General features: G+C 43.0%; 1 protein-coding gene across 3 annotated transcripts in view; it reads left to right on the plus strand.

Moving 5' to 3' along the window:
* The first annotated feature begins 1,119 nt into the window (after positions 1–1,119).
* The window catches only part of cd28 (CD28 molecule), a 114,179-nt gene continuing 94,708 nt past the window's right edge, over positions 1,120–20,590 (plus strand). The window contains exon 1 of one of the 3 annotated variants that reach the window (XM_062962246.1): positions 1,120–2,428. The gene's annotated coding sequence lies outside the window, so the exon portion shown is untranslated. The remainder of the gene's footprint in view (positions 2,429–20,590) is intronic. The other 2 variants (XM_062962268.1, XM_062962262.1) reach the window with 2 other exon arrangements.

Consider the following 20,590-nt stretch of genomic DNA (forward strand, 5'->3'; position numbering starts at 1 on the left):
TAAATTCATATTTTCACTTTTATTATGTGTATAAATAACTTACTGCATCTAACAACACTTTGCAATAGATTACTGTTTGTCCATTTTCAGATGAAGAGTGAGTGCTTGCTGAAAGCTAAGTCTCCGTTTCCTGTGGTCATTATTACTCATCTTCCTTGAAGTTTTAAGTAAGCCAAGTCTTTGATGTTCAGTGCGGACAATCTTGACCAAAGTGACATGGGCAAAAGAAAGCTGATGTAAAAAGCATTACTGGAAGCGGAAAATGAAGAAGCACACATGTATGGAAGAGAACTGCATGTGCATCCAAAGGCTGTGTTCACTGCAGCTGAAGAAACAAGGAATTCCATTTAAAGAATGGCTTGTTCATTCTATAGAGGGAATTGCCAATATTCCCTTCCTCGTTTCTTTAAAAATATATAAATCAGGCAGGTAAGTGAATAAACAAAACTGCCCAATTGCAATTCATTTTGCCCTTACTGAGGAGCAGGCTGATCTGGGAAGTTGTTTTCTTTGCTTCCCAGACTGTAATGAGCCACTTTGGGTCTCGAGCTAGAGAGAAAAGGGGGTAATCTATATACTGTATATAATAAAAGTGAACATGTGTATGTATGTATATATGTATGTGTATATATATATATATATATATGTGAGTGATGATGTTTGTGGCTGATTTCCTATTAATTCCCACTTCTAGTGACTACTGTGACTCCCACCAATGACAGATCAGGACCAAGTTTAGCACACAGAACCCCCATGACAATACTGGAGGAGTCTGGAGGGGAATTGACCTTGGTTTCTGGGAGCTGTAGTTCACCCGCATCCAGAAAGCACCGAATCCAGCTGACAACAGATCTGGACCAAACTTGGCACACAGACCCAACATGACCAACTTTGAATACAGGTGAGGGTTTGGGGCAATTTACCCTGGTTTTTGGGATGTGTAGTTCACCCGCATCCAGAGAGCACTGAACCCAGCTGACAACGGATTTAGACCAAACTTGGCACACAGACCCAACATGACCAACTGTGAATACAGGCAAGGTTTTGGGGTGATTGACTTGTTTTCTGGGACGTGTAGTTCACCCGCATCCAGAGAGCACTGAATCTAGTCAAGAGTGGATCTGGACCAAACTTGTCACACAGACCCAACATGACCAACTTTGAATGCAGGTGAGGTTTTGGGGTAACTGACCCTAGTTTCTGGGAGTTGTAGTTCACCTGCATCCAGAAAGGACTGAATCCAGCCAAGGGTGGATCTGGACCAAACTTGTCACACAGACCCAACTTGGCCAACTTTGAAGGCATACAGAGTTTGTTGCTGATTGATCGTGGATTCTGGGAATTGTAGTTCACCTACATCTTTATTTCTCCTATTACCTCATCCTCTCCATATTGCTCAGGTTGAACACCAATCTCTTTTTGGGAGAGGACTGAGGCAAAGAATGTGTTGAGCAGCTCTTCCTTTTCCCTATCCCCTGTTAACATTTCACCATAGATGGGCTGCTGGGAGTTGTAGTCTGGCATTCTCAGGAAGGGCTGTTACATTTCCCACAGCTGCTTCATACACTTTATTTCTTTCTGGAAAAGGAATGTACCTTTCCCCTCACCTATAAGAAAGACTTTGGACGTTTTACAAACCAGCCGTTTGGTATTTTTCCACTTACTCTTTGCTTTCATAGTAACGTGGTTACAAATATTTTCTTTGGTGTTATTTTGTCAATGTGGGATAATGAGGACATTCCTGGTCTGGCTTCCTGCTGCTGTGGAAATTTTGTGTCAAGGGAGCTCCCACCCAGAGCGGTGAATGTGCTTTCCACGTAAGAGCCACTGTCTGGTGCAATGACGATGAATGGGCCTGAATGGATGATATTGTGCTTACTCTTAAAAAGAGGAGGAGGAGGAGACGGAAACTGGGAAACGCTGTGTGAAACCAAACATTAGCACTTTAATCCGACATTGAAAGCAGTAAAGCAGCAGCCTCTTCTAAAGAGGTTTTGGCAGGAGCATCACTGAGGAGAGGAAAGGAGGCAAAATGAGGGCATTGCCTCCTAATAGGTATTCTGCCCCTAAGGAAATTTTCCTTCCGTCTGTAAATTTCTTGCATTGCTGAGAGGGAGACATTGAAAATCATTTCCACCCAGCACTCTTCTATTTGCTGTGTTCACATCTCCTTGGTAACTGTGCCTGCCTCTTTTCCTTGGGAGCCTAAACTGTATTTCTGAATGCTGAATAGCATTTTAAAGTTACTGCAATACAAAAAAAATGCGTGTGGAAGGAAAACTTCATTTGCAAGGGCAGAATTCTTACTGGGGGCAATGTCTTCATTTTGCTCGCATCCCCTGCGGTTAGCCCTTTGTTTTTGGTGATCCACACATTATTTTAAATTTTCCCCTCAAACTTATTCTAGCAAGACAAACTTCCTTACAAAGTAAGTATGTTTTTTTCATATGAATGTAACATTGTAAGTATGTGTTTGAGATTTATAACTGTTTGTATGTGGATATGGATACATGCTCTTGTTAATTTAATGCAATAAAAAGGTAAAGATTTCCCCTGACATTAAGTCCAGTCGTGTCCGACTCTGAGGGTTGGTGCTCATCTCCATTTCTAAGCCGAAGAGCCGACGTTGTCCGTAGACACCTCCAAGGTCATGTGGCCGGCATGACTGCATGAAGCACCGTTACCTTCCCGCCGGAGCGGTACCTATTGATCTACTCACATTGGCATGTTTTCGAACTGCTAGGTTGGCAGAAGCTGGAGCTAACAGTGGATGCTCACTCCACTCCCCGGTCTGCAAGTTCAGCAGCTCAGCGCTTTAACACACTGAGCCACCAGAGGCTCCATATATAATGCAATATTCACAGGTAAATTCAACTGAGGAAGACTGAGAGTTGAAACCAATTGTGGTATCCATGCTCGGCGGTACAACACTGATTTGACAAGCTACAAGTTTCTACATAGAACATATATTGTTCAAGTTAGAATTTATCCAAATGTACAGAGCAATACCATTGTAATTATAAATGTTGTACCAATTATATTTCATTTAATATGAATCTATACTGAATATAACAATTGATGTATCATTGGCATTGTACAACTTTGTGTTTGTGGGCAAATATTGATTTGTCAATCCTTCCCATTTATGTTTATGTAGCCATTGTGTCAGAAACAACTTGAGAACATACTGCAAGACGCTTCTGGTGTGAGGGAATTGGCCATCTACAGAGACGTTTCCCAGGGGACGCCCAAATGTGTTACCATCCTGCTGGGAGGAGTCTCTTATATCCCTGCAAGCTAGAGTTGACAGATGGGAGCTCACCCTATCTCATGGATTCGAATTGGCTTTGAATGCGATTTCCTGCTTCTTGGCAGGGGGTTGGACTGGATGGCCCATGAGGTCTCTTCCAACTCTACTATTCTGTGATTCTATGATTCTATGGCAACCGTCAGGTCAGCAACCCAACCTTCAGATCAGCAGTTCAGCTGTCACAAGAGTTTAACTTACTGCACCACACCTCTAAAATAATAAAATAATAAGTAATGAGGGGGAAATCATTTTTCAAAATTCTTGCAGTTGTACTAATTTGGAAACTTAAAACTGAACTGTAATAAACACCACAAGTTTACATCCTGTGAATGTATCAGCTATTGTCACACTTATTCCATGGTTATATAATTTTTACTGTACGCTAGGTTTGGAAGAAATGATATAGTTCACATCAGGATAACAATATAATTTTTTACACTCTGCATAATCCACACATTCTCTAAAAGAATGAAAAAATAACTTCACAAAATATGTAATTTACTTTCCTATTTACGTCAAGGAAGAAAATTCCATTGGTGATTTAGGAGTTCTGGGAACTTACAAGAATGCCTTATTCTGAGAAAGGAAATAAATACATTTTCATACTGTCAGATGTCTGATATCACAAAGAGGGGGCGGGAAAGGAAGATGCAGGGGTCAAATATGCAGTATGTTTTGCTGCTGAGTTCTTAGAGCATTGGTATATGCGTCTTCCTCTGCTGATGGATCAAGGTGTAAACATTACAATTACTATATTATTGTTTGATCTTTGAAACTAAGCAGGGTCAGCCCTGGATAGTACTCAGATGGGAGAGTATCAATGTATGTCAGGTGCTGAGGGCTACATTTCAGAGGATGGGGCTGGCCAAAGCTACATTTGAGCATTCCTTGCCTAGGAAAACCAAATGAAATTTATTGGGTCATTATAAATTGATAGGTGACTTGACAGCATATACATGCCCCTCTCTTGACAGAAAACCATTCTCCAACTGTTGCTGATCTGACAAGGAAGAGGGCAGTTATGATGGTAGTAATTTTGAGAGGAAAAGAACCTGACTGGCATTCCTTGTAATAATTCTGCCGCAACCCTATGTCTTAGGCCTGTTTTCTTGGTGGGGTGTGTGTTTGTTAGAGCACTGCTTCTTAAATTGAGAAGCCCGATTCCAAATGGGGTCCCTTAGCTCAATGTTGGGATCACGAAGTATTTGGCAACATTAAAGGTTTCTGAACACCAGCTAGTGGTGGTTTTCGACATTTACGACCTCATCACAAAAATCACTGCAATCGCTATGCATCGTGGCAATTCCATCAGTGCCTGTTGGGGAGGGGGGGCATGGGGAAATTGTCACCCCATGTCCTACATTGCCTGACTCACCAGAGTACTCATCCCATGGGGGGAAGCACTGACCACCTGGCTTCCCCCATTGCTTCTGGTGCATGTGGTGCTGTGGTGGCATGTGTCAATTCCTCAATAGTTTTATGATAGAGCCTTGCTAGAAGTTCCTCTGCATCATGGGATCAGAGTTGGGGGACTCCATCATGAAACTGTTGAGGAACTGGTGCATGCCGCTGAAAACAAACCAAAGTGATGAGGTCATTACACACATCCTGAGAAACGACTTGTAATGTTTACAGTGGACTCTGAAGAAAATGCTTCAGCTATACTTCATAAAAAGGGAAAATCAGCCTGATTAGTAAGCCTTGCAAATGCTGATTTATTATAGTAAATGTTTTATTTATATACCTATTTTACATAGTATTTGACATTTGACATGGGCCCCTGGTGGTGGCGCAATGTGTTAAAGTGCTGAGCTGCTCAACTTGCAGACCGAAAGGTCCCAGGTTCAAATCCAGGGAGCGGAATGAGCGCCCGCTGTTAGCTCCAGCTTCTGCCAACCTAGCAGTTCAAAAACATGCCAATGTGAGTAGATCAATAGGTACCGCTACAGTGGGAAGGTAACGGCGCTCCATGCAGTCATGCTGGCCACATGACCTTGGAGGTGTCTATGGACAACACTGGCTCTTTGGCTTAGAAATGGAGATGAGCACCAACCCCCAGAGTCGGTCACGACTGGACTTAACGTCAGGGGAAAACCTTTACCTTTACCTATTTTACATAACCATATACTTAGGGTCATGTAAACAATTTTCAGGTGGAAGGGGGTGTGCAAGTGGAAGAACATTAGGAAGCATTGTGTTAGAGGATGAGCAAAGAATAAACCTAGCAACTGATACCAATCAATGGCTGTGTGTATTCCCTTCAGTACCTGAGGCGGCATGGTTTTAAGTGCCAGTTGCTGGGCAACAGGAAAGGTAAAGTGACTTTGCACTCACATACTCCTTCTGGGCATCCCATGGGCTGCTGTGGACTAGAGGCCACGCAGAGGAGACTGTTGCCCATAGAGGCTTCTGCATCAGGAAAAGTGGGCTTTCTTCTGCATTGCTACCCAATTCTAAAATGTGTTCTCATCAGAATCAGCCTTTCTTCCTTTGCTTTCAGGAAGGATGTGAAGCTACACTTAGACTTTAAATTGCTTTTATTTAGAGTATTTGATTATATTGCATTCATTGCTGTTGTTTCAATGGGTTTATTAGTCTCATTTCATTTCAACGGTGCTATTTTTAGCTTTAACATGCTCTTCCCTGGTGGGCTCTTAGAAAAGGGCAAGATATAGAAATATTAGAAGGAATAGTGTGCAGGCAAAGATAGCAACATGCAGCAGATAACATTTTTCAATTACTAAATTGTTGACATTATAATTCGCTTGAAACCTCCTGTAATTTGCCATCAAGTCAACTTCATCACTATCAGCCTTATCACACTGGGCAACTGAAATGTCCTAGGATGCTTCCGCCCTGGTTCGCCCATGGAGCCCCATGTCACTCATTAAATGATGTAGGGTGACTTCCGGCAGGGCTCTGTGGGCAAACTCGGGTGGCAGCGTCGTGAGATGCTTTGGCAACCAACACAAAAGCCACTATGTATTCCATAAGGAACAACGGGGTGTTGGGCGAGTGGTAATGTTTCCTCATGTGGGATGGGGAACCATCAGCGAGTGGCTGGGGTGCCATGATTCCCCACAGAGGCTGGCAAATCATGGCCTTGGACCTAATCCATGTGATGATGTCCTATGAATGAGAAACCTCCAAGAACCCTGGTCATTAACAGCCCTGCTCAGATCTTACAAACTAAATGGCAGCCTTGGCTTCTTTGATCGAGACAATCCATCTGCAATGAGGTCCCATCATTCCCTATTCTTTCCATTTTTTAAGAGCATGATAATATTTTCCAGTGAGATATCTTCTTATGATAGCTCTAAAGTACAACAACCTCAGCATTCTCATTTACATTTTGGCTTTCCATGAGAAATCAAGCCTGATTAGCTTTAGAACCCATTTATTTTCTTTTTGACAGACTATGGTACAGTATCTGTAGAACTCCATCACCACATTTCAGGTGAGGTAGTTCTCCTGTCATTATCCATGGTTCACATCTGTACTTAGACACTGGAAATACGATGGCATGGATAATTTAGAAATTGGTATTTAATAATATATCTTTACACTTGAGGATTTCCTCAATTTTTTTTTCATAGCTTTGGTCTTAGTCCTTATCTGATCTCTTGATTTCATGTATAATTCATTTTGTCATGACTCAAGTCACTCAAGCATATGGTGACCCAATGAATTTTATAGGGTTTTCTTAGGCAAAGAATACTCAGAGGTGGTTTTGGCAGTCTCTTCCTCTGAAATATAGCCTACGTCACTTGGTATTGATCAGTGGTCTCTCATTCAAGTATTAATGTGGGCTGATCCTGCTTAGCATCCAAGATCAGATCTGTCGCCCTTAGGGTGTTTAAATCAGGTATAGAAAATCTTTAGTTAGATATCTTTATTACAGTGTTTAATGCTATGTAAATAATCTGAAAGTGTAGGTAAGGAAAATGGAGGTGACAAGCACAGTTGGACTGCACCTTGGCCACAGTATCTAGATCAGGCATGGACAAACTTCAGTCTTCCAGATGTTTTGGACTTCAACTCCCACAATTATTAACAGCTGGTAAGCTGACTGGGATTTCTGGGAGTTGAAGTCCAAATATCTGGATGGCTGCAGTTTGCTCATGCCTGGACTATATTCATGATTTTGCCTCACGAGGAGATGCCATATATCATATACTGGTAACTGATCTGTTCATATAAAGGCCATCTGGAATTTCTCTTTAAAGAGGCAGAATACAATAGCCCCCCTTCCATCTTGTTGACAGTCCAGAGTGTCTTCTTTTTTCCCAAGCCTATCACACAAGAGTTAGTTTAACTTTTGGAAGAATTCAGATGTCTCCCCATCCCTTCCTTTATCTGACAGTGAGTATGGCTCTAATATGGATGGGATGGTGAATCAGGTCTAGGTGTGAACTGCAAAGACCTATTTTTGGACTATAGTTCAGCATCATAGAAAATTCATTCAGACTAAAACTCAGAGCAGATTCACCATCAAATTCAGTGATTTTGGAGCCACCTACCTTTGCTATTTAAAAGTAAAATCAGATTCTCAGAGCACTCTGGCTCTTTTCTGTTCTGCTTCTGAACAGCCAGGGCTCATTGTTGCTCTTCTTAGCAGTGTCCATTATCCTTTTAGATGAGGAGACACAGAGAGTATACAAAAGGATTATTTTTTAATAATTTAAATTATTTTTTTCATGCCCAGAATGTCATATCAGCAAGAGGAAACTGTTATTATAAAGCAATATTTGGGTTCTTTGTCCCTTTTTTTTCTTTGCCACTCACCATTGTCCTTGGCTATCTTTTGGAGGGGAGCAAGTGGGAGGTAATTCCTTACAAGTAGCAATATACAAGCAACATGACAGCAGGTTAAGCAATAAATCTGATGGGGGGATTTTGTAGCTTACTGAGCATTATTCATGGGGGAAGAATTATTGCTTACCATATATATTCTGGCTGGAAGGTTGTATATCTATTTCTTTACTTTAAAACGTGGGTGAGGGTAATGTGGTGCTGGCTGGCTGGGACTAGAAGGCTGGAGCAAACGGACACTTCAACCATGTTTAATTTTTTTGCCTTATCCTTGTGCTTGTAGGTGTTAAGGTGATAACAATGTGCACTGTGCTTTGTATGACAGAGAAGTAGCTTGGAGCAAATGAAACTACTTTAGAGCAAAGCTATGCTTTTAGCCACTCTCTACTTCAACCCTGGCAGAGCAGAAGGTCCCAGCATTGTAGTTACAATGCAATTATACTACAGAGAGTGGAATTGTATCAATCCATCTTTTTCTTTAGTGCCTGGCTCTGAGAACTTCTCAGAGTCAAACACTATGAAGAAGGTAGTTTGGAAAAATCCACCCTGGAACCACGGAAAATCAGCCTCTGGAAGGAGGAAAATGAAAATGAGAGGGGTAATGTCTTACTTTTAACCATTTCCATGTAATTAATTACTCTATGTAACACGATTTTTGTTCCTGGGTTATAAATGTAATTTCCCAATTGGTTCTATAATAAAAACTTGGGAAAAAAGTTTATTAAACTGTCAAAACATTGTTTTTATGGGACATCCTGCAGCACATTTTACTACAGTTTTTCGATGCATATCTCATTGAATCTCAACCAGATCACCCCAGGCCCTTTCTACACTAATATATAATCCAGATTATCTGCTTTGAACTGAATTATCTGTGTATACACTGCCATGTAATCCAGTTCGGATCAGATAATCTCAATTTTATATGGCAGTGTAGAAGGGGCCTTAGTTTGTGGCAGCCACAAAAATGAAGTTTCTGGAGTATCACATCTACTTTCAGAGTAAATTAAACAGGAAATAACACTTTCAAACCAAGAAAGGAAATGTTTCTAAATTTTGTTACATAGTATATTTCCTAGTAACTAAGGTACAAATAAATTGCATTAAAACTTCAATTTGGGGGAAGGGTGTAGCCAGAGGCGGCTGAAGCTATAAGCCGGGTAAGCAACTGCAGGTGGCGCAAAAGCTGCTAGGGGCGCCCTTGAGGCGCTGGGGTCTGGAGCGCCCAGGGAGGGTTGCGAGGGCACCTTCCCACATCCTGGTTCAGTGCCAAGACCTGGCCCTCAGCACTCGGCTCAGCCTCAGCCTGGAAGGGAAGGGGGAGGAGCTAGTTTTGGGAGACTAACATCCATGCCGAGACCACATTGACAGGTGCAGCTCAGGATTTCATGGTTGCCATGACGACCATGGGGCTGACTCAAGTTATATCTGGGCCCACACATCAGGCAGGACACACGCTGGACCTTGTCTTTATTGTGGACGGTGGGACAGTCAGAGTGGAAGAGCAAAATATCCTTCCATTGTCATGGTCTGACCATCATCTGATCTGTTTAAGTTTTGCCGTGTCTTCTAACCTCCGCAGGGGTGGTGGACTCACTAAGATGGTCCGCCCCAGGAGGCTGATGGATCCGGATGGACTCCTGAGGTCTCTTGGGGATCTTCCTGTTCTGGAGACTGGCGATCCTGTCGATGTCCTGGCTGATCGCTATAATAGTGAGCTGGCTAGGGCACTTGACACGATTGCTCCCGAACGTCCCCTCTCGCTGCATAGAGTCACGTTGACTCCTTGGTTCACTGAGGAGCTGGCTGTGATGAAGCATGCGAGGAGGGGACTAGAGTGCATCTGGAGGAAATCTCAGGATGTGTCTGACCAAGCACGGGCTAAAGCCGCTATTAAGGCTTACTCCGTGGCTCTGTGAGCAGCCAGGAAAGCTTTCACGACTGCCCGCATAGCGTCTGCAGCCAACAGGCCATCGGAGTTGTTCCGAGTTGTTGGGGAGCTCCTGCGGCCTCCCGAGACCCAGGGGCTTCCTGATGACTTGGCAACTTGGTGCAGCGATTTCGCGCACCATTTTGCAGGCAAAGTTGCTCAGATACGCCGTGAGTTGGACTCCAGCTTAACTGTAGTTCCAGCGGAGGTTACCGAGGTACCTGTCTGTCCGATCTTGTGGGATTCTTTCCAGCTTGTTCTTCCTGATGACGTGGAGAGGATTCTTGGGTCTGTGAGGGCGACCACTTGCGCTCTGGATCCTTGTCCTTCTTGGCTGGCTAAGCTGGCCAAAGATGGGTTGTTGGATTGGTTTGTGGCTATTATAAATGCCTCCTTGGGTCAGGGGTCAGTTCCATCCTGCTTTAAGCAGGCAGTAGTAAAACCATTACTAAAAAAGACCTCCTTAGACCCATCTGTATGTAGCAGCTACAGACCAATTTCCAACTTCCCATTTTTGGGCAAGGTTCTGGAGCGGGTGGTTGCCATGCAGCTCCAGGAGTTCCTCAATGACACTGATTTTCTGGACCGCTCGCAGTCTGGCTTCAGGCCTGGGCACAGTACCGAGACGGCTTTGGTCGCCTGTGGGGCCTGACCTGTGGGGTCCCGCAAGGGTCTATTCTATCCCCCATGCTATTTAACATCTACATGAAACCGCTGGGAGAGGTCATCCGGAGTTTTGGAGGGTGTTGCCATCTCTACGCAGATGACACGCAAATCCACTACTCGTTTCCATCTGACTCCAAGGAAGCCCCTCGGATGATGAACCAGTGCCTGGCCGCTGTGGCGGACTGGATGAGGAGGAACAAGCTGAGGATCAATCCTGACAAGACAGAGGCCCTCCTGGTCAGTCGCGCGTCGGATTGGGGTTTTGGGTGGCAACCTGTGCTGGACGGGGTCGCACTCCCCCTGAAATCACAGGTCCGCAGTTTGGGGGTCCTCCTGGACTCAGCGCTGACGCTTGAGGCGCAGGCGTCGGCGGTGGCCGGGAGGGCCTTCGCACAACTCAAACTTGTGCGCCAACTGCGACCATACCTCGTGAAGTCTGACTTGACCACGGTGGTGCATGCCTTAGTTACCTCTAGACTGGACTACTGTAATGCGCTCTACGTGGGGCTTCCCTTGAAGACGGCCCGGAAACTACAATTGGTCCAGTGCTCGGCTGCCAGGTTAATTACGGGGGCGAGTTACAGGGAGAGATCTACTCCCCTGTTCAAGGAGCTCCACTGGCTGCCTTTTATTTTCCGGTCCCAATTCAAGGTGTATACCATCACATATAAAGCCCTAAATGGTTTGGGACCCACCTACCTTCGTGACCGTATCTCCTACCACAAGCCTACACGATCCCTTCGCTCATCAGGGGAAGCTCTCCTGTCCCCACTCCCGATATCCCAGACCCGCCTTGTGGGAACAAGGGAGAGGGCCTTTTCTGCTGTGGCCCCCCGATTGTGGAATTCTCTGCCCACTGAGATTAGGCAAGCCCCCACACTAGCAGCCTTCAAGAAAGACTTGAAAACATGGCTCTTTCGCTGCGCTTTTGGAGAGTAACCATTTTATATTTCTTTTCCGTTGCTCCCCCTAATATCTATCCTCCAGAATACCCCACTCCCTTATGACCCTGTTAGCTGTGGTTTTATTTTTATGTCTTTCTCACCCCGAGTTTTAACTTAATGTTCATGTGGTCTGCCCTTGTTTTTATTGTCTCCTTGTTTTATTTTGTAATGGATATTATTTACTATATTGTTTATTGTATTGTGTTGTGCTGTTCTTTTATATGCTATTTACATTGTATTGTTTTGGGCGTGGCCCCATGTAAGCCGCCCCGAGTCCCCATTGGGGAGATGGTGGCGGGGTATAAATAAAGTTTTATTATATTATTATTATTATTACCTGAATGACTGTATTTTAGCGCCCCCCAAAACCAATCACTGAAAAATAAAAGGTGGAAGTAGAGGTGAATAGAATAGATAAAAGAGTTGCCTTGCAAACCAGAAGTTTATTTACGTCATTATGTTCATATAGAATGCCTCTGGAACATGGCCATACAGCCTGAAAAACCTACAGTAATCCAGTGACTCCGGCCATGAAAGCCTTCGACAACACAGTGTATTTTTTTCCAGACGATCAAGAAATAATAATAATGATGCCTCTAGCTGTCCATCATTCAGGGAGCTCCGCCCCCTTCCCTTCCTAGATGAGCACTCTGAGCTAAGCGGCGATGGCCAGGCCTTGGCGCTGAACCAGGATGTGGGGGGGGGGGGGAATACGCAGCTGGCCCAGGCAGGGACAGCCATCCCGTTTCAGCGCCAAGGCCTGGCCATCGCTGCTGGGCTCAGAGTGCTCAGCCAGAAAGGGAAGGGAAGGGGACGGGGCCACCCGAATGATGGACAGCTAGGGGCATCATTATTATTATTTCTTGATTGTCTGGAAAAAAATACACTCTGTTGTCAAAGGCTTTCATGGCTGGAGTCACTGGATTACTGTAGGTTTTTCAGGCTGTATGGCCATGTTCCAGAGGCATTCTATATGAACATAATGATGTAAATAAACTTCTGGTTTGTAAAGTAACTCTTTTATCTATTCTATTCACCTCTACTTCTACCTTTTATTTTTCAGTGATTAGTTTTGAGGGGCGCCAAAATACTGTTGCTTACACTTGAAAATTACCTAGGGCTGGCCCTGGGTGTAGCTTAACCCTCTTTGTAATTCAACTTAAAAAATACCTTTAACATTATGGCATGCGTAGTGGAGTATCCCACTCCAATTCATGCTGTATAGTGCTATATAGTGCTACAGCAATATACTTTCTTGTGGGGATTGAAGGAATAATCCTGGTAACCAGAAGAGCATTGGAATGTTTATTCTGGGGATTTTGGAATACTTGTATTTGCATATATGTCCACAATAAGGTATCTTGGAGATGAGATTCTAAAATAATCATTTACGGATAGTCTTCATATAGTGAGTAACACCCTTCTAAGCAAAGTCCAGTTGCCCCCCTCCCTGCACTTTACCCGTCAGCTGGTGAGGAACATTTCATTCAGGCTAGCTTTTAAATTATATAACACTAATGTATGTAAAGTGGTGTGCTGCTTTGACAATCCCTTGATGGATTGTCACCTTGTCATGGTGAGGGGACTTGCGTGTTCCAATGAACCTGCGGGCATAACCACCGGAGTCATGCACTCCCGGGGAGGAGGGGGCAGGGGAGATTCCAGACCGAGCATAATCCAAAGACCTTAACGGCGGATCAGGTGGAAGATAACATGGTACATGTTACAAAATTATGAAGACGGAAGAAGGCTGCAACAGAATGAGAATCCTCTGTTGTCGTGTTAACCACGCTGCTGGTTGGGACCCTCACTCTGTGAAGATTGTGTGTTGATTGACTGTGCACCGACCTCCACACATTAAAAAAAACTTATTCAGAGGCATCTTCCAAAAACTTGGAAGGCCATCATACCCGAACAACGAGGGATTGCCTAAGTTAAGTAAGTAAGGTGTGCTGCATTTTATTTTTGAATCTTTTATTAGTAATTAGTGTTTTAAATATATTTTAACTGTTTTAGCCATGGCTTTAATAATAATATTATCTAATTCTTGGACTGCAAGAAGATCCAACCAGTCCACCCTCCAGGAAATAATGCCTGGTTGCTTACTGGAGGGAAGGATACTAGAGGCATAGATGAAGTACTTTGGCCACATAATGAGAAGATAGGTAAAGCTTGGAGAAGATACTGATGCTGGGGAAAATGGAAGGAAAAAAGGAAGAGCGGCCAACCAAGGTCAAGACAGATGGATGGTATCCTTGAAGTGAATGGCTTGATCTTGAAGGAGCTGGCGGTGGCCACGGCCAACAGGGAGCTCTGGTGTGGACTGGTCCATGAGGTCACGAAGAGTCAGAGTGACTGAATGAATAAACAACAACATCTAATTCTCATTAATCTTTTGTAAAATAAGATGCTAATTTAATTTTGTTTTAAATTTCTGTCGACTGCCTTGGATCTCATGCCAGAGAAAGGTATAAAACAAATAAATGAAGTTGTGATATAATCACCACCACCATCTTAAGAGGAAATTGCAGAGTACCACCATTTCTTATCAAGAGGCTTAAAAAGCTTCATGTTGTGGCTCTGTGGGCACGACTGCAAATATTTTACTGTCCAGAGACATTCTCCAAGAATCACTGTCACAAGGAAGTGATTTTGTTTTGCTTAGTATTTTCTGCAATTCAAACTTGAGCATTCCCCATGCTCAAATGCATCATGTAAAAGCTTCTGTTGTTGTCAATAGTGAAGGGAAATATATGACCTATGATAGCCAGCCTTCAGCTTTTATATTGAGAGCAGTCCTAAATGTTTGAGAATGTAGCACTTAGAGAGCAGAGAACAAATGGATTGCTGCTATGGAGAAAACAGGCCACAGAGGTCCTGTGTCAGTGAGTGTTTTCTGTAAAGATAACTACTACATTGATAAGGAAAGATATAAAAAGACAGTAAAATGTCCTAATGCAGCCACCTCGTATCCATTTCGTCCATATTCTCACAGTACTTTTAGCTGTATCTCACTCATCTAAGAAATGAAGGAATTTGATGATGTTGTCAATTTCCTTAGAAAGAATTACAACAAATTTCTTATGGAATTTCATTTTGTGGTCAAGTGCAACCGACAGATTGAACCAAACTGCTCCTGCCAACCTAGCCGTTCGAAAACATGCAAATGTGAGTAGATCAATAGGTACTGCTCCGGCGTGAAGGTAACAGTGCTCCATGCTGGCCACATGACCTTGGAGGTGTCTACAGACAACGCCGGCTCTTCGGCTTAGAATTGGAGATGAGCACCAACCCCCAGAGTCACATGACTGGACTTAATGTCAGGGGAAACCTTTACCTTTTTATGTTGCTGTTACCACCACCAGGATTCCAGTAGGAAACATCATTGCCAATGCTGAATCTGCAATTTACCATCTCCCAGAGGAAGTGAGAGGGGAAACAGTGAGGACTCCGAGAAAGGCAAAACTTCCCGCCAGAAACTTAACAAGGAAAGAAAGAAAAGCCATCAAAGATCTCAATTCAGATCCAGAAATCATCATTCTCCCAGCAGGCAAGGGGAAAGCCATGGTAATCATGAAAACAGAACAATACAAAGAAAGAAAACTCCTGGACCCCATAACATACAAAAAACTAAAACAGGACCCAACCAACAAAATCACCAGAAAAACCAACACTCTGATTAAGAACTCCTTAATCTTAACATATGCCAACAATTATACAAATCGGAAGCCCTACCTCCTAGGCTTTATGGATTCTCAAAAATTCATAAGGACTCTACTCCGTTCAGACCCATTGTGAGTTCTATTGGATCCCCCACATATGATTTGGAAAAATTTCTGGCCACAAAACTTCAAACTCATATTGGGCTCACTACACACTACATTAAGGACTCAGCTCACTTCATAGGAAAAAAAAATCAGCAATCTCAAACTCAGCACCAATGGCAAACTGATCAGTTTTGATGTGGTGTCTCTTTATTCACCAAGGTTCCCATAGCAGACACCATCACAATCATCAACTAGAATTTCCCAGAAGACATCACACCCCTGTTTCAACATTGCTTCACTACATGCTACTTCCAATGGGATAATGAATTCTACAGAATAGAAAGATGAAGTAGCCACGGGGAGCCTTCTTAGCTATTACAGCAAATTTCTACATGGGACATTTTGAAAAACAAGCCCTAGAAAGAGCACCAAAAAAGCCCACTATATGGTTCAGATATGTGGATGACATCTACATTATGTCATCCACAGCCAGGCTGTGGCGCAGGCTGTTGAGCAACCAGCTGCAACAAATCACTCTGACCAAGAGGTCATGAGTTCGAGGCCAGCTCGGAGCTCCGTGTTTGTCTTGTCTTTGTTTTATGTTAAGGCATTGAATGTTTGCCTTATATGTGTAATGTGATCCGCCCTGAGTCCCCTTCGGGGTGAGAAGGGCGGAATATAAATACTGTAAATAAATAAATAAATAAATAAATACAATTATTCAGAGCTAATGAGAAGAACTAAACAAGTTCCTGGACCACCTCAACAGCATCCACCCAAACATCAAATTTTACCATGGAAAAAAACGAATGAAAACTGCCATTTCTAAATGTTCTAGTCATTCTCAAACCAAATCAAGAACTGGGCCACACAGTTTACAGAAAACCTACTCACACTGATAGATACCTACACAAAAACTCCAATCATCATCCATGCCAAAAAGAAGCACAATTAAAGCCCTGGTAGACCATGCAAACAGGATCTGTGAACCAAGGTGAATTGAACCACCTAAACTGGGCTCTACGGTTTAATGGGTACTCTACAACAGACATCAGAAGAGCTGAAAGACCAAGAACAAGCCACAGGAATAAAAACAAAGATCCACCTAAAGGAAAACATCAGGGGAACCACTGACCGCAAAGGGAAATTGATGAAGAAACACAACCTACAAACTATCTACAGACGCACCAAGAAAATTCAACAAACGCTGCATTCAGCAAAGGACAGGAGGGATCCTCTACTGCAGGAGTCTATAGTATACCATGCATCTGTGGACAAGTCTACATAGGGACCACCAAACACAGGACCTAGACACAAATCAAAGAACTCGAAAGGCACTGCAGACTAATTCATCTAGAGAAGTCAGCCATAGCAAAGTACTTGATCACCAACCTGCACACATAATATTATTTGAGAACACAGAAATGAAGGATCACTCTGACAACCATCATGTCAGCTGGCACAGAGAAGCCATTGAAAACCACAAGCATGTGGACAATTTCAACAGAAAGGAGGAAACCATGAAAAGGAACAAAATCTGGCTACCAGTATTAAAAAACTTTAAAATCAGGACAGTAAATAAACAACAACACTCAGAAAACGGGAATTTCAGACAGCAAACAATGAAGTGGCAGTTAACACCTGACAAAGGATGCCCCAGGCAACAACAGCCAGGCTACCTCTATGCAAATACCCTCACTGATTGACTTTGAGGCTGCAAGGCTACTCAATGCTAATCAAACTTGCTAACTGCAACATTCACACTTGCTTCAAACAGTTAAGTGTTCTTTCTTCCACCCTGGAGATTCCATAGATATATATACAGCCCACTTGCCTCATTTCCCAGAGACCTCTGAAGAAACCTCTGAAGATGCTGACCACAGATGCAGGTGAAACATCAGGAGAGAATGCTACTGGAACATGGCCATAGGTAAAGGTAAAGGTTTCCTCCGACATCAAGTCCAGTCGTGTCTGACTCTGGGGGTTGGTGTTCATCTCCATCTCTAAGCCGAAGAGCCGGCGTTGTCTGTAGACTCCTCCACGGTCATGTGGCTGACATGACTGCATGGTGCATCATTAGCTTCCCACTGGAGCGATACCTATTGATCTACTCACATTTGCATGTTTTTGAACTGCTAGGTTGGCAGAAGCTGGGGCTAACAGTGGGAGCTCACCCCACTCCCCAGATTTGAACCACCGACCTTTAGGTCAGTAAGTTCAGAAGCTTAGCAGTTAAAACCACTGTGCCATCGGAGGCTCCGTAACATGGCCATACAGCCTGGAAAACTCACAGCAACCCAGTGATTTCGGTCATGAAAGCTTTCAACAACACAGTATGACCTATATCACTTCATAGTGCAGGAAGTAAGTCTGCATTTTATATTAAACCAAGAAAATGAGATTTACTATGCTAGCCAAGCCGAACTCTCTCCTGCGGACTCTCTTTGTGCCACGCAAGCTATTAAAAATATACAGACCCTATGTGCAATATGGAATGGTAAGGAAACAGAAAAGTACCACCAACAACAATAAAAACAAGAACTACAAACTTTAAATAGTATTGGTTCACTGGTTTGCACCCAGATGTTTTTGTCTCCTTGCCAATAATGTGCTATCCATCCAGATTTGAATCCAGGGAGTCAAATTTTGGTCCTCCAAGTAGGGTTGGGCTGCAACTTCAATCTGCCTTAGCTAATAAACTCAATGGTAAAGGATGGTGGAAGCTGCATCCGCATTTTCACCACCAATGATTTCCTCAAGTCTCTTCTTCTTCTAGCCATCCTGTGAATCTGGCCATTCTTCTCAGCATTCCCCTCTCCCACTCCCCTAATACACAGCCCTCTTGAATGTCTGTTGCTATCTTTTAAAAAAGCGGACTCTCTTTAATTGGCCTGGTGATTCTCAGACTCTGAACTCTCAACCTTCAGGCATTTTGGACCCCAGGAAATGCTTATTGGGATGGCCAATGCTCAAGAATACTCTGGGACTTCCAGGAAGATCCAGAGTAAATTGTGGTTCTTCTAGTGCCAGATTAACGGCTGGCTGCAGTTCCATACTTTCCAACATGTTATAGATGAAATCTAAGCCGCGTGTGATCGAGAAACATGAAAATGTGGTCAAGACGTTGAGAATTATTAATGAAGAAGAACAGATAAAACAGGCGATACTGCAGCAATTTGATTTTGCTTGATTCTATACGGAAGGGCAAGACTCTGTCTCCTATCCTCTCCTGAGTTATTTTTGGATTTTGACCACAATTTGCAGCAATAGGAAGTATACTGAGGATGAAGAGGGAATGTGGGAAGAGGAGAGAGAAACCTGGATATTTTCAAGGCAGCTGTTTAATAGGATTTTGTTATTAGTGCGTTTGCAAGATCCTTGCAGACATTTTAGTTTGATGTGTGATGCCATAGGATTAATAGGGATTGCTGTTGACAAACTGGGGAGATTGGAGGATATGCCATTCCCTGGGACTTCACCACAAAAAGTACAGTTCATTATAGGCATGCAGCATAATGTTGGAATCCTATGAAAAATTGTTTAACCAGGACTGAATTTCAACAAAGCCTGCATAAAATAGAGATGGATATCCTTGACCAGGACAAAATTGAGTAGGTTAGTAAATATAGAGGTGTGCATTCGTATAGAATTGCTGTTCGTTTTGTGTTGTTTCATTTGTGGCATCTCATTTTCATATTCATGTCCTGCTAACGAAAATGGGCCGCCTATATGACATGAATTTTCATCTGGCTTACGAAAAAACCCAATTTTTTTGGACCATTGGCTGCAATGGGAGGGCTTCTGAGGCTCCCCCCCCCCAATTGGTTTTTGGGCTAGAGGGGTGAAAATCGCCACACATGGGGGGCATTTTGACCCATTTTAGCCCACCAACTTTTAAAACGTTTGGGTCTTCCCCACTGTACTATTGTTATTAATATTATTATTATTATCAAGACCCATTGATCCACATCGGATGTAATTGAGAGGCACTGCTCTCCCAGACTCAGCTTAGGGTACCAGAATAACCACTGTTCTTACTATTAATATAAACATTATTATCAAGACCCATTGCTCCACATTGGATGTAATTGGGAGACACTGCTCTCCCAGACTCAGCTTAGGGTACCAGAGTAACTATCGTTATTTATATTAATATTATTATTAACAATGATTGGTACACATCAGCTGTAATGGGAAAGCAGCCCTCTGTCAGTACCTGCTTATTGTTACGGGGCCAAAACGAAAGGAAAACAAAAGCAAGCATGATGATTGTGTGACTTTTATTTTTGTGTCACCTCTCATTTCCTAACAAAATGTCGTCATTCGTTTTGTGTAGACGAATGGTCGAAAAGAATAATAGCATGAAGGAAACGAAAGAAACTTTTTCGTGCGCATCTCTAGTAAGTACCTTCTACTGCAGTGTTTAAGAGAGATCTCTCTGCAGCAACCATTAATAAAGGTGTTAGCTGCCATGATCTAAAAATAATACAACACAAATTAGTATGCGTGCTAACTGTACAGCATAAGCAGGAAAGGTCTTAAACAATCTTAGGGCTGTAGCTCTCAAACTAAAATATTTGCAAAGATCTTGCAAACTCACTAATAACAAAATCCTATTAAACAGTGATTTTCTCACCATAGAAATGCTGATCACGAGCTCTTTGTTAACAGAAGCCTTAGCCTACAGAGCAGGTCTTATTTACATTCTTCTACAAAGAAAAGAACGGCTAATGAAGATATTCCTAGGTTTCCATGCAATTGATGGCCGTTCACCAATTCTAACCCACTGGTTCTCAAACAATTCTGCCCCCCAACCCCTCCTCGCCAACCCTGCTGACCCCATTTTTCTATGCCAGATACTGTCAGGCTGAAGAATTGAATTGGTAGCAAATGGGTCATCTGAACTATCCTCAGATTGCAGTTCAAGACCCTATCCATGCATTCTTTCTCAAGCCTTCTGTTTAAATTCCTATAGTTTTCTAACGTTTAAGCCAAGGATATTTGAACTCTGAAACAACCAGATCCCATCAGAGAAACCAGAATAAGATAATGTTACATATGTTACACTGCGAGAAAATGACTGCAATTGTGTCACTTGTACACAATGTGGGGCAGAATGGATTGCTGCTAGGGAGGAAACAGGCTACAGACATTTTATGTC

Source organism: Anolis carolinensis, chromosome 1 (genome assembly GCF_035594765.1).
Source record: "Anolis carolinensis isolate JA03-04 chromosome 1, rAnoCar3.1.pri, whole genome shotgun sequence".
Taxonomy (NCBI): Eukaryota; Metazoa; Chordata; class Lepidosauria; order Squamata; family Dactyloidae; genus Anolis; species Anolis carolinensis.